Genomic DNA, 17,691 nt, shown 5'->3' with positions numbered 1-17,691 from the left:
AAAAGTGGACACAGCACCAGAGGAGTGCCATGATGCTATGCACCATGTGATGCGGTGCATGGAGTCACGACGCCCTGGGGTGGAGCCAGGGCATGCATCATGTAGATGCTCCAACTCTGCCCCCCAGCCGGCCCAAAGTGCCAGTCTGGTAACCACCCAAAGGGAAGGTATTTTTACCATACATCAAAGTAGTCACAGACAGGATAGGCAAAGTGGTGAAGAAACACAACCTCCAAATGATTTACAAACTGATCAAGAAAAGCCACCAAATGCTTTACTCAGTAAAGGAGAGGGGAGACCCTCTCACAGCTGCAGGAGTTTACCATATATCATGCAGCTGCGGACAAGTCTACATAGGGAGCACCAAATGCAGTGTTCAGACAGAAATCAAGGAATATGAGAGACACTGCAGAGTGAGTCAGCCAGAAAAATCAGCAGTAGCAGAACATGTTACAAACCATCCTGGGCATAAAATGCTGTTTGAAAACACTGAAATTCTGGACCATGCCAACAGCTATGAGGTCTGAATGCACAGGGAAGCCACTGAAATCCACAAACACTTGGACACCTTCAACAGGAAAGAAGAAACTCTTAAAGTAAACAAAGTTTGGCTACCAGTCCTGAAGAACACCAAAACCAGGACTCAGCAAATGCAAATGAGAAACCACTCAGGGTCAGAGGCTTTCCCAGCAGACAATGATCACCAATTAGCAGACACTAATCCTCTTTTGCATATCCTCCCACCCTGAAGCCCTGCCGTCAACAACAGAACAATACACAGATTAACATGGGACTCAATCCTCCTTACCCAGGGTCACACAATATACTCTCTCTCTCTCTCTCTCTCTCTCTCTTCCAGGTCAGCATTCTCTGAAGATGCCAGCTACAGATGCTAGCGAAACGTCAGGAATAAACATGGCCACATAGCCTGAAAAACCCACAAAAAAAAGTGGGATTTACTTATGCATAGACATACAGGACTGTGTTGTGAAAGTGTGTAACATAAACACATGTAATGTAGATGGTCAGGCAATATGATAACCCTAAACAGTATTATTACATTCAAGTATTCTAGGTGGGTATGACTGAAGTTTAGCATTTGTGGCTTGCTTAAGGCCATCTAGTTTATGTCACTCACATGCTGGCATTAGGCAATATAAGCTAATTTGTAGAACACTTAAGCACATCCTGAGTCCAATGTGCTGAGCTAGAACAACTCAAGGGATATCTAGGAAATCACTCTGTGTTGTAAAACATGCCTAACAACAGAAAGCTGCCTCTGTTTAGCTGAGATTATTCCACGCCCTTAAGGGAGAAAATTATTCAGAATTGATAATATCTGTGAAGGGAAAAAATGTCAGATAATGCCTCACTTGTGAAAAGGAAAGCAATGCCCTTTGGGGCATGATGCAAATTTATTTGGCAGGACAACAAGAGCAATTTTATTCTGGGCTGGGTGAAACGTAGCCTGCTGGCTAATTATAAGATACTGTATTATTACCCAGAACATGGTGTCCTTTTCTGAATATCACACATACTGGGGGAAAATGTAAAACACACAACCTGCAAAAAAATCAAGGTAGGATGAAATAAATTATTTGTGAAAAAGATCAGTCTGTTTAATGGTTGCTGCTAATTTTCCATGTATTATAACAGCTCTGCAGTTTTTAACTGCACTGTTCTGAGTACATTGATTCCAGGACTGTAATCCGTGAAGAGGAAATGTAGCTTGCTTTGAATTTTGTAGAAAGGTATATAGTTATAAGTGGAGAGCCAGCATGGCATAATAGGTTGAGTGCTGGAATACCACTCTGGAGACCAGGGTTCAGTTCCCAGCTCAGTCATGAAACCCACTGGGTGACCTTGGGCAAGTCCCCTCAGGGGAAGGCAATGGCAAAACTCCTCTGAACAAATCTTGCCAAGAAAACCCCACGATAGGGTTACCTTAGTGTTGCCATAAGTCAGAAATGAGTTGAAGGCACACAACAACAAATGCTTATATCTATTGTATTTATGGTGTACCTATAAATAAAAGGCCTTCAAATCACTCTGCCATTATCAGCCCCACTCAGGTCTTGCAAACTAAGGATTGTACTTCTATGACTGAAAACTTTATCGCACCGGGTTCTCAGCCCGGCCCGAGAAGGAAACAGAAACGAGTGGGGGACAGATTTTACCGCACACACCCATCCCTCACTCGTTCCGTTCCCCCTCTCTTCCCTGCCCATTCCGTTCCAGAGGGAACGCTTTTTGAGAACTGTTCAAGACAGTTCTCAAAAATTTCCCCCTCTGGAACAGATTAAGAAAGGAAGAGAGGGGGAACGGAACGAATGAGGGACAGGTGCGTGCAGTAAAATCCGTCCCCCACTTGTTCCGCACTCGTCCCTGCTCCTTCCGTTCCGTGCTCAGACTGGAACGGAAGGAGCCAATGTAGTGTCCCTGTTTTCCTACTGCCTTCTACTATACCAAGCATTATTATTTTTCAAGTGAGTCATGTCTTCTTATGCTATGTCCAAAGTATGACAGTCTCAGATTAATAATCTTGGTTTCTAGGGAGAGTTCAGGCTTGATTTGCTCTAGGACCCATTTACGTATTTGTATCTTTAGCAGTCCACAGTATCCATAGAACCCTTCTTCAACACCACATTTCACATTAATTGATTTTCTTCCCATCAGCTTTCTTCACTGTTCCACTTTCAGAAATGGGGGAATATGAATACAATGGCATGGACAATTCTAATTTTAGTATTCAATGATAAATCTCTATAATTCAGGATCTTGTTTAGTTCCTTCATAGCTGCCTTCCCAAGTCTCCTTCTGGTTTCTTGACTGCATCCTCCATTCTGTTTAATAACTGTGCTAAGATATGGGGCATGTTTAACTGTTTCATTGTCTTCATCATGCTTTACTTTAAAGTAAAGTTATATAAATAATCTGTGGTCATTATTTTTTTTAATCTTCAATTGTAAACCTGTCTTTGTATTTTTTTTTCTTTGACTTTTTTCAGTAATCGATCCAAGTCTTTGCTATTTTTTGTTGGTAATCATCTCCATATTTTCCTTCCTCTAATTTTCATGCCTCCTTCCTCTGACTCTAGTCCTTCTTTACCATGATACATTCACTGTACAAGTGAAACAGATAGATTGATAAAATTCAGGCTTGCCTAAACCTTTTGCCAACTAGAGACCATTTTGTATCTGTTCTGTATTCTGTCCTGATGGTATCCTCTTATCTTAAGTACAGGTTACACATCTGGACAATCAAATGTTGTAGCACAGCCATGTCTTTAAGAGAGAGCCATGTTCTACACAAAATCAAAGACTTTGCTACAACCTAGAAAGTACAGAATGATTTTCTTCTAAAATTCATTGGTACATTCCATTAGCCAACATATTTTTGCAATATGATCCTTAGTACTCCTTCTTTTCCTGAACCCAGTTTGGACATCTGGTATTTATTGTTGTTGTTGTTATTATTATTAACCTTTATTTATAAAGCGCTGTAAATTTACACATATATTGTTCATATATAATAAAAGTTGTAGAATTTTGAGCATTACTTTGCTTTCAAAGGAGTTTAATGCAGTTGTCCTGTGATTACGGTAATTCCTAATGTCCCTTTTCTTAAGGATTGGAATGTGTATGGAGGATTTCTGATCTGTGGACCATGATTTTGTTTTCCATATTTTTATGGATTTCAGTTAGATATAAATTCTCTCCATTTAGCTTAAAACATTGCTATTCGTATATCACCTGTTCCTGGTGATATTTTTCTCCCGAGTGCTCTGACTTCACTTTCTAAAATTAGTGGTTCATCTTCACATGGTTATTCCTTGAATGAATTAATCATCTTTTAATTGCTTTTACAGCATATAGTTCTTCAATGTATTGTTTCCATCATCTTTCTATTTGTACTTGTTTGTATAATGAATCCCCCTGTTGGTTGTATATCATTTTGACCCTTGGTTTTAATTTCCCTTTGATTTCTTGGATCTTCTGGAACAGGGCTCACATTCTTCCTTGTTTGTTGTCATCTTCTGTTTCTATACATTGATTATTGTAGTAGTTCTCTTTGTCACCAAACAAATTGCTGAACAGTTGCATTCAGGGTTTTGATTAGATTTCTATCATCTTTAATTTAATTTTCCTGCTTTTCTCCATATTTTCCAAAAATATGGAAAACAAAATCATCCATTATTTGCATTCTCTTCCTGACAACATCCCTCCTTTTGGTCCCAACTTCTTTTGCTTTCCTGTCAGTTAGGCTTAATAGTACAAATCTGTTCTTTACATTATATTTAAATTCCACAGGCATGCTCTTTTGAATTTCTTTGCATTGTCTGTGTTCCCCCCTCCCTTCTTGGTTCAGCACAACATCTTAGGTAGCATTTGTGATTTGAATGCAAATGCAATATTTCTTCCTTGAACATTGTCATGTAAAAGAAATTACTGTGGTACATGGTTAAAAAGAGTAGCCTAACTCTGCAGTTGAAGACTTTCATGGCCGGCATCCATAGTTTTTTGTGGGTTTTTCGGGCTATGTGGCCATGTTCTAGAAGAGTTTGTTCCTGATATACTTTCCTTATATCAAGAACAAACTCTTCTAGAACATGGTCACATAGCCTGAAAAACCCACAAAAAACAGTGGCCTAACCATTACGCAGAGCAAGGCCACCACTTTAGGTGCAAAGGTTCAGAAACAATGTTGGCAGATTTTCAGCTGCTCTTCTTGCACTCTGAGGCTTGATGAAAAGACAACTGTGTGTGCCACACAACCTGTCTGCAGACTATGAAATGTGCCTGTTGTGTAAGGGATGGTGGAAGGCACAATCACCTCATTGATGCTGACAAAAGATTTCACCCTTAATCCAGTCATCTTCTATACATAGAATGATAAAGGGATACCATCTTGTCCGTTGCTTCAGGAAGCAAAACGTTTTGGAGCTGGCCCTATAACTACAGCTGCCTCTAAACTGCAGAATTAATGCAGTTTGACACCACTTTAACTTTAACTACTATAGCTCAATGCTATGGAATTTTGGTATTTGTAGTTTTGTGAGATATTTAACCTTCTGTGTTAGAGAGCTCTGGTGCCACAACAAACTACAAATCTCAGGATTTCATAGGATGGAGCTATTTTTATCGATTTTTATTGTCTGTATGTACAGCACTGTGTAAATCTACAGCACTATATTAATATTAATAATAATAATAATAATAATAATAATAACAACAACAACAATATGACAGTTAAAGCATTATCAAACTGTATTAGTTCTGCAATGTGGCGGTATCCCACTGTTCTGCATAGGTATTAAAGATGCAAATGTTCCACTTTTACATCTCATGTAGGGTGATGTCTTCTGTCTTCTCAGTTTTGTCTCTCTATCCCTCTCTCCCTCTCTCTCTTTCTTTCTCTCCCTTTCTAGTGTTAACACAACAGAAATTATCTATGTGAAACATTTATCCCAAATGACAAATGAACACATCTGCAGTCATGAGGGAAAAATCAATGCGCTCCGATCATGACTCTGGGTGCATGTGTGTGGTATTTTTTAATCCATAAAGTAGCTGAGATTTTGAAGTGAGATTCCCACAGGAAAAGATGGCCAGATCAAATGTGAAGTCTAAACAGCGTGGGTGTCTGAAAGAATAGTGTATAAATATATATATTTCCATTTACTTTTCAAATCAAGTTCTGTTGAGAATACTGGGAACAAAGCTGGCTGAGTCCACCCACCACCCAGAAGGTCAGTGTGAGCAACTCATTGCACTGAAAATGGTCAGAATCAGAATGGTCCCTGAGGATAGTCATCCAAATGTTCAGGGTCTCTAATGGCAATGGGAAAATGGCCCCAGAAACTATTGTGCATTATATAAAATATTTTTGCCAGCTGATGCAACAAAGTCTGATTTTATCAATGTTCTTAATAGTGAAGAAGCAAGTCTGAGGTGAAAATTGTGCATTTCAACCATAGTAAAAGAAAGATAAATACTCCAGCATTATTAGCTAAATTTTTGCAGTTTGCCCAAGTTTCGGCCATGTACATGTATTTTTTTTTTAATAGACAAAAAATGCAGAGCAAAGAAAATCCCAACAGAGCTATTCTCTTCTACTTCTGGGGTATATTTTTGCTCTAAGCAAATGAAACATATTGGGACAAAAACAATTTTGGGGGGCAAAATATTATACAATAAAGCAGAATGATATGCATCGGCTGTCACTAGATTGGACCTATTTAGTGACACAGTGGGATTCCTTCTGTGTTTAGGTACTATAAAAAGTGTACATCAGACTCTAAACTGACCCTAATAATATACTGGAATTCTCATGGGGTCAAAAAAAGCTGTTCACCCATTGCATTTTTATGCACTGGAGGTTTGGGGGGGGGAATGGAGAGTACACTTTATGTGACATTAAATTTGTCTTCCTTTGCATTTAATATTGACCCAAATGGATAATGTCTTTTTAGTGCAAATAAGGGGAGGCGTTTTCTGCAGAACCCAAGCAGAGCAAGAAAGGTTTTCATTCTCCTTCCATGCCTGCTAAGATTCTGGTGATTATCACATGCATGCAGAATGTACAATTTGCATTTTTAACAGCCTGCATATTAAAATTAAGCATACATTTAAAATCACAACTAAAATCACAATTCAACAGGCCTTTGGAAACTGCTCCAGGCTTTTTGAAGGGCCATATCAGTACTGGCCTCTGACCATGATAAAGCAGAATTGAATGATCATATCATCCCATATAAGCCTTCCTGAGTTAGAAGACCCTCAGGGAGGTACTTCCTTCTATCCCAATGACTTTGCAGCAGATTTGAGGGAACTAAGAAGGTTTTCTCTGTTGCTGCTCCCACACTAGGGAATGACTCCTTTTTTTGCTTTCTTTTAGGTGGTAAGTTAAGACCTTTTTATTCCAGGAAATCTTTGGGAATTTTTTTCTTAAAAAGAGAATTGTTTTAATAGGGGTGTACACTGACTTTAAAGTAATATTTTACATGATTTTCATTCTACTGTTAGTTTAATATAGGTTTAATCTCAAGTTTTGTATGTTTCCCACTATATGTGCTTTTATTGTAATTTTCTGCCTTGAGTCCTACTCTGGGAGAAAGGAATTGGTTGTATCCCTGCATTCAAACATTGAGAGAATAGAATGTTAATTCTTAACCATCCTAATTTCTATCCCATTATGTAAGTGTGGAATAAACATTGGTAATAAAAATTGTAACTTTCTCATTTGTTATGTTGGGATTTTTTGTTTTGGGTTTTCTTTTTTTTCTTTTCTTTTTTGCATAATGAACTTTGATTCATCTGCTATTTTCTTAGAAATCTCAATTGCTTCTCTGTATTTAGAAGATTAGCATTTCATCAGAACATTTGATAAGGTATGTCAGTTTGAGAGTACTTTGAAGAATTTACGCTACAGTATAATGCCAAGACAAGCAACCTTAAAAGTTTAAGAAAATCACAAGGCTTGCAGAGTTGGCCAAGAATTATTCTAAATCACTTACTATAACAACCATTTAAATTCCAAAATGTGACATTTGGGGCCATATCCACAAACCTGTTATTAAAAAATGAGATACTCTACTTTATGAAACACTTGTTTGCCCTATTTTTTAAAAAAAGATCTAAAGTATTCCATTTCCAAAAACTCTTACCACTACAATAGTAGCATCACTGGGGGTGTGTGCAGGGGGTTCAGAGTGCACAAGGTGACACCCTAAGGTCACCCTTTGGGCAGAAATAGGCTGTGGCATTCTCCTGTATCTCTGTAAAATGCTGAAGAGATGGTTAAATGGGGTGAGGCTCAGTGGAAGGAGAAAGGAGAGGCCCTAGTTTTTTTAAAAAAATAAATACAAAAATTTTCAAATTTCAAATTTAAAAAATATTATTTATAAACATCACACTTTACCAAATTTTCACTTTAACCACATGAAACTATATGTGTGTGTGTGTGTGTGTGTGTGTGTGTGTAAATAAATTTAGGTTGTGCATATGATATTGTTATTTAATGGTATAATTTTAATTTTGCAAGTTGTCTATGTCACAGGTATTACATATATATATATATATATATATATATATATATATACACAGTGCGCCCACAAAAAGTTCGGACTGGCTATCTGTGGCTTTCTGAGTGGGCACACGTGCACATGGTGGCACGAGCGAGAACATGCACCCATTAAGAAGAATGGGACTTAAGGTCCCGCATTTTCTACTATCCGTGGGGGAATCCGGAACGGATCCCCCCGCGGATAGCAAGGGCACACTCTATATTCAGTGTTATATGGGAATTATGATTTATGAGAAACATAAATGGTTGGTTTGGTATAGGAGGAGATCAATGGAGGGGATGACACCATGAGTTACCACCCTGGGTGACACCAACCCTAGGAACGCCACTGCACCACAGTACAACATTTTTAGTGCCTTGTTTATAATAGTGAATTATGGTAGTCGTGATGATGATGTAGATGTAGCAGTTCAATTAGCTTTTAAAATATGCTTATGCTGAAGGGAACAAGAATATAAAAGAATCCTGTTTGTGGAATTATTTGAAGCTTTGTCTCAGTTACAAAATAATTATTTTTAATTATGTATTGTTCAAACTGACTGTTTAATAATTATGGTGAGACTTACAACACTGATTTCCACTTTTCCTTGGCAGAGCTGTCTTCTCTGATACAAGGCTTTTCACTTTTAGCACTTAGATTGTTGTTTTAAAAAATTGAGACAAGTGTAGGTTTAAAAGTTCACCTTAACATATCACTTTGTATGTGAGAGGAGAACATCCAATTCTTGCCCTAATTTTTCCAGATTAAAAGGTATGTGTTTTTGTACATTATGTATACAAGCATACTGACTAGAGAAGAGTCTTAAAGATGGGTGTGTAGGCCTTATTGTTATTTATTGTTGTGTGCTGATACTCTAAGATTTGGCTCCCATTCACTTCTCCTTATTTGACCCATTGAATTCAATCTAGTTTCAGACCATTCTTTCCTGTTCTGGGAAACCATCTAAAGTGATTTAGTCCATTCTACTTTGGGTTTCTGCCCCCCCAAGCTATTTTCAAGGTGTGTGTGTGTGTGTACACAGCTGGTCTTGGTCTTGGCTTGATAGCAGGCAGATACTCTGTCAGTTTACTAAGCTAAGCCTGCCAATATGCTGGCTAACTCCTATTCTGTGCAGCATTTGTACCATTTCTGTGGACTCAAGATCCACTTCAGGGAAGTATTATCCTTAGCAAAGCCTCACTTCTATTCACTCTCCCACCTTTGATTCCTCCAGTTCTTGTGTGCGTGTGTGGATTATGTCTGTGAGTATGTATATTGCATAGTTCCCTTTAATAAACTATGGCCCGTTACAAACAGGCCTTTAAGTACGGAGTCTGTCCGTACTAGGGTTAGGAAGGTACGGTGCTTCCGCACCCCCCTAACCCTAACGGACTGAGTCCATACAAAATGGTGGTGCCCCATCTACATGGGGGCCGCCATGATGACGTCACGACCGCGCCGCCTCTATACGGGGCGGCGCGGACATGATGTCGTCGCTCCGCGCGAGGGCACTTAATGTGCCCTTTGCGTGGAGCAGGAAGGAGCTCCGTTTTGGAGCTCCTTCCTGGTTTGCAGTGCTGCTTTGCGTCGCTGGGTGCAGCCTTCAAACGGCTGCGCCCAGCAATGCAAGGGAGAAAGGGGTCTCCTCCTCCCCGTCGCCATGGGGTGTCCTTGGGGCTTGAAGCCCCAAGGACACCCCTTTCCAGGCTGTGGGGAAGCGGCCTTTTGCCACTTCCCCGCAAGCCTGGAAAGTGGCAGATCGAGGCCTTGGAGGCTGCCGGTCTGGCAGCTGAGGCCTCAATACCCCGGGGAAAGGGGCGGGTACAGGCCGCCGCTTTTCGGCGGTCTGTAACGCACCTATAATTCTTATTTGAACCCTGCCTCTGAAACTCTTGTGTGATCTTGACTTTGTATAGCTTGGTTGATCCCTAGACTGAAGTTTTCCCAGTCATACTATATCTTTCCTTTGAGCTAAGTACAGAAATTCCCCTAAAATATATTGATTGTGGGTGTCCTCCCTGAACACCAGCATTTTGGGTAATAGTGCCTCCAAGTTGTTTCTGACTTATGGAAATTTAATTGAGTAGGGCAGAATTCTTATTGGGGAAACTGTGTTCTCATTTTGCCATTGTCCCATAGTTTATACAGTCACCCCTCCTTTTTTGTGGGGGATCCATTCTGGACCCCCTCCCCACAAAAATGCAAATTCCCAGGTATTCAAGCCCGATTTTAACCCTCTCTGCTTGCTGGTCTGCGAAGGACAAAGACCGTGGACTCAAAGTACGTAAAAATAGAGGGATGACTGCATACCTGCTCACCGGCCCAGGTAAGTCCAAACCAGTCAGTTTAAGAATGCAGAGATGGAATAGTTGCCCTGACTGGCTGTATCTCCTGAACCTCCTTTCTGGCCCGCCTGATCTTCTGTTCCTCCTCTCTAGCAGCAGAGAGGAACATGATTTGCTTGCTCTCTGAGTTATCACCATTCATTAGAAGGTGGCAGAATGACACTGCCCCAGAACAACTAGTGGTCTAATAGTTTTGTTTTTACATAAAGGATTGGTTCAAGCCTGCATTGTTACTTGCAACTTGGACATGATCAGGACAAAGCTGTCAGCTCCACCAACTCACCAAATACTGTGTTCACCCAGGGCAGGGTCTGCTATTAGTCAAAGCAAACCAGTCATAGCAAGTGGTTGGAGGAACATGTGGTGTGTCATATAGCTGGCCCTGCTCCCCCTTCTGGTATGGTGGAGAATGCAATTGCATTGCTAGCACTGAAGGAAGAGTAAACTGCTAGTCCAGTCAAATTTTGTACAGTCGGCCCTTCTTATACATGGATTTTTTATACACTGATTTTTTATACACGGATTCAAGCATCCACGGTTTCAAAATGTTTAAAAAAAAGTATAAATTTCAAATATCAAACCTTGATTTTCCATTTTTTATAAGGGACACCATTTTGCTATGTCATTATATTTAATGACACTTGAGTATACACGGATTTTGTTATCCATGGGGGATCCTGGAACCAAACCCCAGTGTATAACAAGGGTCCACTCTATATGGAATGGAAGCACATACTATCTTGTTCATCATTTCAGGTAGCAAAATGTCTTGGGTTACTAAACAACTAGTGGTCATGGAAGAGGGTTGTTCAGTGTAATCTGCAGACAGTGCACTGTGAAAGAAAGATCTGAAAGGCCCACTTCCCACCTGCCTCTACCTCTGTCTGTGCATACCTTTCAATTTGGTTCTTAGTGACCAGTTTATATCTGGGAGCAGGACATTTTAAGAGACTGAGACTGATAGGAATGACTTGTGTTTTCTATATACTTTATACGTATACTACTTCAGTGTATGCTGTTTCCTTCCTTTTAGCTCCTTTGAAGAAGTAGATTTTATACATGCTTATTTCCTTGACCATATCCACGCATGTGGTCTGACCCGTATATTTTGCATGGCTTACTTACTTGAATTCTCTGCCATGGATTCAGTAACTGTTGTTACTGGAACTTCCTTCAGTGTAACCTTAGCTTCCACTATCCCATGGGGAGTTGAAGATCATGTTGTCTGCAACACGCACAGATACTTTGGGTTACCGCTTGAAGTCTTTGCAAAATTACCCACCATATGATGGATACTTCTATAATTTTTATTAATTTCCAGCAAAAAAATTAAAAGGGGGAGAATTTAAAAAAAATATGGAAAGGCCAAATGTTTTCCATTGCCTGGTGTTGATGTTAGAAATAGCTCCCTTAATAATGAGCAATACTTCTTGCAGTCTCATCCATTTACCTTGCCAATTAATGTTTTCAGTTTAATATAATCCTTTTATCAACAGTTGCCATTAAATCCTCACTTGTTCTAAAATGTAGCTGAATTTATTAATACTATTATTCTGGGAAACAATTATATTTCTTGTTGTGGGGTTAGTTTTCCCTTGCTATGCTAACCTGTTTATTTTATGTCTTATTTTTATTTTTTTACCAATGATGATCCATGAATAGTTCTTAAAACTATGTGTTAAACATTAAATTAAATAAAATTTAACAGAGTTAAAGGTTATGCCCCTACAAAACTGACTCAAGTGAAAAGATTTCATCTCGGGATTGAGATCTTATGTGTTGCTTCTAGCTGGCCCCAACTAGGGGAGAAGTCTGTTATGTTCAGATCGAGTGCACAGTGACAAGGAAATGTGACTTGGAAGGAAAACAAGTATTTCTGCAAGTAGGAACTGTGAACATAGAATGACAAGGCATCCGTGTCAATGATGGGCACAAGGCTGGAGGGCAAAATGAAGCCAATGCCCCTGCAAATAAGTATTCTCTCCCCCAAGATGAAAATTTTCTCCATTTTCCAAATTCTTCAGGATTGCAGAGAATGGAGTATTAAAAATTGTTCACACCTAGAACTTTTCTATTTGCCATGTTCACATTCCTTTGGTAAATTTGCTTGCTCCTTTTCTTTGGGTGCCTAAACAGTGTCCCTAAATGCTCAGCTAAATTTTTATGTTACTGCACTACTAGAAGGAAAGCAGAGAGGAAATTTAATTGAGGGGGGCATAATTCTTATTGGGGAAACAATGCTCTCATTTTACTGCTGCCCCATAGCTTATATATCCACACACACACCTGGTGGGTTTGGAGGGGGAATTTTTTGTTGATGGAGTCCTCTGGGGGCTGTTGTTGTTGTTGTTGTTGTTGTGTGCCTTCAAGTTGTTTCCGACATATGGCTACCCTAGGGTGATCCTATCATGGGGTATTCTTGGCAAGATTTGTTCAGAGATGGTTCAAATCCCTGCTTTGCCATGGAAATCCAGTGGATGACCTTAGGCAAGTCACACTCACTCAGCCTCAGAGGAAGACAAAGGCAAAGCCCCTCTGAACAAATCTTACTAAGAAAACCCTCTGATAGGTTTGCCTTAGGGTCATCATCAGTCAGAAATGGAGGAGGAACACAACAACAACAACAACAACAACAACAACAACAACTCTTTTATGTTAACCATTGATGGGGTTCACTTCAACCTATCTAAAAGATGAATTGCAACTCCTGGTGGCTTTCATCTTCTTTCAGGCAGAAAACAGGCAGTCCAAGGAAAGCTTGAGGACCACAAAACCAGCCATGGTGGTCCACATGTGGTCTTGGTGTTGCACTTTACCCATACTTGATCCATGTATAGAATTCATGATATATAATTGGTGAATAATTTCAGTTTTCTTGATATAAAAACCAACCAGGTCCTTTCTATTTCTGTGTTAGCACATATCAAGGAAATTACATATTTCACTGAAAGATGGATGCAGATCAAGGCAACAGATGGATTTTATATTCATCACCTCAGGCATCCTAGTGGGCCAAGAAACAACAAAGAAATGCCTTGAACAAAAAAAAAAAAACACCAAACAAACAAATATCCAACAATAATGGTGTGTCAGCCATTGTCTGTTGCTTCATCCAAAGAATCCTAGAGATGGTCATGGAACAATCCGAAAGCATTTAATTGGAATATCTGCTAGCTCCTTCTACATTCTAAGACTATAATAAAATTGCTAGATCAGCCATCCATTCTTTATCATACAAAAATAGCTTGTACTGTATGCTATATTGTTCCGTTTTCCCTTTAATTGTTATTGTTGGACCTTTGCTTTAAATATGGACCCAAACAAATTTGGATTCACAGTGCTTCATAGAAGAGTGTTTCCTGTTAGAGTAGAAAAACTGTTACAGATTAGACATAGTGGTTCTCAACCTTTGGTCTTCCAGGTAATGCTCAGTAGTTTGGGAGTTAAAGTCCAAAGCATCTAGAGGACTAAAGGTGAGAACCATTAGACTAGAGGAATAAAAAGACAAATTCATCCTCTTATCCACAATAGGAATAACTTTAGTCTCCTGACAGTAGTATAATTCTATGTAAATAAGAACTGTTTCTATGCTATGCCCATACTGGAAGGCCAGTTCTGAGCATGTACTGTGCCAACAGTTTCTCAAGCAAAGGTTCTTGTCCTAAGCACTCTTTGATACAGCTGGCAGAATTCCCATTGTTAGAAGGATATTTCTTCCAGCTCCCAAAGTCACATGAGTTACTCCTGCCTCCTGCCTCTATCTGTGATCCTCAGCCAGTAAAAACACCAGTCCAGCCTTTCTCAAACTTTTTACCCTGAAAGAACCCAAGAAGTAATTTTCAAAACTCAAGTTGTCCCTATATAAAAATTATTATAGCTAATAGCTATTTAAAAACGTGCTGTTGTTTTTCAAATCATGATCACTTGCATGATCCTTAGTAGCCTCTCACAGAACCTGGTTGTCACTAGTCTATGACAGTAACACATAAGTAGCAATGTTATCTCTACCACATTATTTGTGGGGATACAGTGGAACATAATGATGGACCATTTAAAAAAAGGTTAATTGGTACTATAGTTGGCCCTCCACATTTGCGGCTTTGACTTTTGCAGTTTTGATTATTTATGGATTTGATTAAAATGACCGCTATAGGAATCCGTAGGTCCTCCAAGAGATCCTGATGGAAACTGACCATAGAGTTGTGCTGGAGGATCTAGAGATTACATTTCTCTATCCATTTCTAGGTCCACCAGCATGAGTCTATGGTCTGTTTTTGGCAGATGTTGACTATAGATGTTGTGCTGGAGGATCTAGATATTCCTAGAGAGGTCTCTCAGGTTAAAAAAATAGTGTTTTCTTATTTGCAGTTTTTTCCATTTTCACAGGGGTCCTGTGCCCCTAACCACAAGGAATGTGGATGGCCCACTGTATTACTATTACCCTAGGTTGGTATCCTGTTAGGATGTTATATTGTTATCAACCAACCTATTAGTACGTAATGTTAAATTGAACTATTGCATAATGTTTGTAATCTCAGGAGGGGAGCAGAGTCGTAGCTACACACCATTGGGACTATTGTGTGAGCAGAGCTTTACTGGCAGCATAGGCATTGTGCAACAGTCCCAATGCACAACATATCTTGTTGTACAACATGTTCCATTGTGAAACAGGAGCCTCTCTTGCGCAACAGGATATCTGGCATGCATTGTCACAATTAGTTAGCATCGTTGTGTATTGTGTAAGTTATTCTAATATAGCATCTCAAATGAAGGGAAGGTTCCAATCCAGATCCCCCTGTGTTAGAGTAAGGGGAAAAAACCCAAGTATTGCTGCATGCTAAAATCGTGGTGAAAGTCAAACTGGCCACCCCTACTCTTTTAAGGGGATGCTATTTTCATCATAACATGAGAGAGGATTTTAGCTACTATAATTTTTCTTGCCAAACCAAGCAAGCTGTCCTTGCCAAAATCCACTCTTTTTGGTACTGTTACCATCCCTAGAGTCACCTGCCCTCTTTCATATGAACTGATCCCATACTCCCCAAGTCCCTCTTTCCTGTCTTGAATTCTCAAGACTGATGCCTCTAGGAAAAAGTTACAGGTAGCATTTCAAATATTGCATACTAAATTTGTTCTGCAAATATTGCATGATATAATTATGTGTGAGTATGCATATATAAATTATAAAAATATAAAGTATAATATAATAATCCCGCCTTGATCCATTGGGAGAGGTGGGAAAATATAAACAAACTATTATTATTATTATTATATACAGGTTGAGTCTCCCTTATCCAAAATGCTTGGGAGCAGAGGTGTTTTGGAATTTGTAGTATTTGCATATACATAATGAGACATATTGCAGATGGGACCCAAGTCTAAACATGACCTTAATTTATGTTTTGTATACCTCTTATACACATAGCGTGAAGGTAATTTTATACAAAGTATTTTTAAATAATTTTGTGCAAATTTTGAAGCAAAGTTGGTGTACGCTGAACCATCAGAAAGCATAGGTGTTACTATCTCAGCTACGCATGGGGACAATTTTGGTGTATTTTAGATTTTGGAATTCCGAATAAAGGATACTCAACCTATCTATTCATTTGTATAACAAATATCCAAGGATATAGCCATGTTAATCTGTAGACTCAGTATGCAGAGAAATCTTGTAGCACCTTTGAGACTAACTGAAATGAAGACGTTGGCAACATGAGCTTTCATAGACTTCAGTCTACCTTCTATATGCTTCTGAGGAAGTAGACTGAAGTCTACGAAAGCTCATGCTTCAACTTCTTTAATTCATTAGTATCAAAAGTGCTACAAGATCTCTCTACATAAATATTCAAGGGTTAGGAAACCAAACATTTACTGCAAACAGCTGCTAAAATTCAGAGTTAGAACAGAATTTGGAAATTGTCTTTCCCATCATGGTGCCCCCACCCATGCAGTACAACTCTCATCATCCCCTCCCATTGCCAATGCCAGATCGGGATTGCATCTGGGGGACATCATATGGGGAAAGGCTGATCTGTTCCAACCTCCCCTTCCCACGCACACGCACAACTAAGTACAGGTTCTCAATCCAGCTCTAGCATCCCTGACAGATGGCCATCCTGCATTTCTTCCAGTCCGTCACACTTTTCTAAAATGGATTAGCCAGGGATTTTGCTTTGCAATGGCCGTGGACATTGATGTGTGCATCACCTAGAAGAGTGAACAGCATCAATATAGAATGCTTCCTGGGGCTGCATCTCCATGACTTGAGAAGCTATCAGAGAGCCAGCGTGGCACAGTGGTGTAAGTACTGGACTGCACTTCTGGGAACTCTATCACATTTCTCTCAAGAGTCCAGGGTTTGATCTGAACCTTTTGACAATCTTTGCAGCCTGCAGAGAGCCAGTGTGGCATAGCTGTGTGAACATTGGATTCCAACTCTGGAGACCAGGGTTCAAATCTCTGCTTGGCTGTGGAAACCCATCTTGGACAAATCCCGCTCTCTCAGCCTGAGAGGATGTTCCTCTGAACAAACCTTGCCATGGGTTGCCAACAATTTGAAACAACAACAACAACAAATGTTGTGTTGTTAGCTGTCCTTACTCGGTTCCAACTCATGTTGACCCTGTGGATGAGACATCTCCAAGAATCCCTATCTTCCACTGCCTTGCCCAGATCCTGCAAGCCCTTGCCCATAACCCTCCTTCCCATTGAGTCTATCCATCTGGTTTGGGGTCTTCCTCTTTCTTCTACCTTTCCTAGCATTATTGTTTTTTCTAGTGATCTGTGCCTTCTCATGATGTGGCCAAAGTATGATAGTCTTTCTGTCTGCTTCCTTCACTGTCCAGCTCTTGCATCCATACACGGTAATTATGAGTACAATGGCCTAAACAATTCTGACTTCAGTGCTCAGTTGTATGTCTTTGCTCTTCAGTATCTTTTCCAGTTCTTTCATAGCTGCCCTTCCCATTCTTAGTCTTCTTATTTCTTGAGTGCAGTCTCCATTCTGGTCATTCTGAAGATGCCAGGCACAGATGCTGGAAACATGGCCAGAGCCCGAAAAACCCACAAAAAAGATGCACTTTAATCTCTCTTTAATGCTGAAATCAGCCCCGGTGTGATAAATATAGATGCAGCTGTATAGCCAAAGGAGAGAAGAGGCTGGAAGGAAACCATCTGGCTGGAAGTTGGAAGCCCCTCTCCATCCTCCCCTCTCCCTGGACCACATGTCCTCCTTTTCTAGGACCTGCCCTCCATTGTAGATTCCTGTCCAGGAGGAATCCC

Source organism: Sceloporus occidentalis, unplaced genomic scaffold (assembly GCF_023333645.1).
Source record: "Sceloporus occidentalis isolate IW3139 unplaced genomic scaffold, rSceOcc1.0.p SCAF_5, whole genome shotgun sequence".
Lineage (NCBI taxonomy): Eukaryota > Metazoa > Chordata > Lepidosauria > Squamata > Phrynosomatidae > Sceloporus > Sceloporus occidentalis.
The sequence above is the reverse complement of the archived record's forward strand: the minus strand, read 5'-3'. Positions refer to the sequence as shown.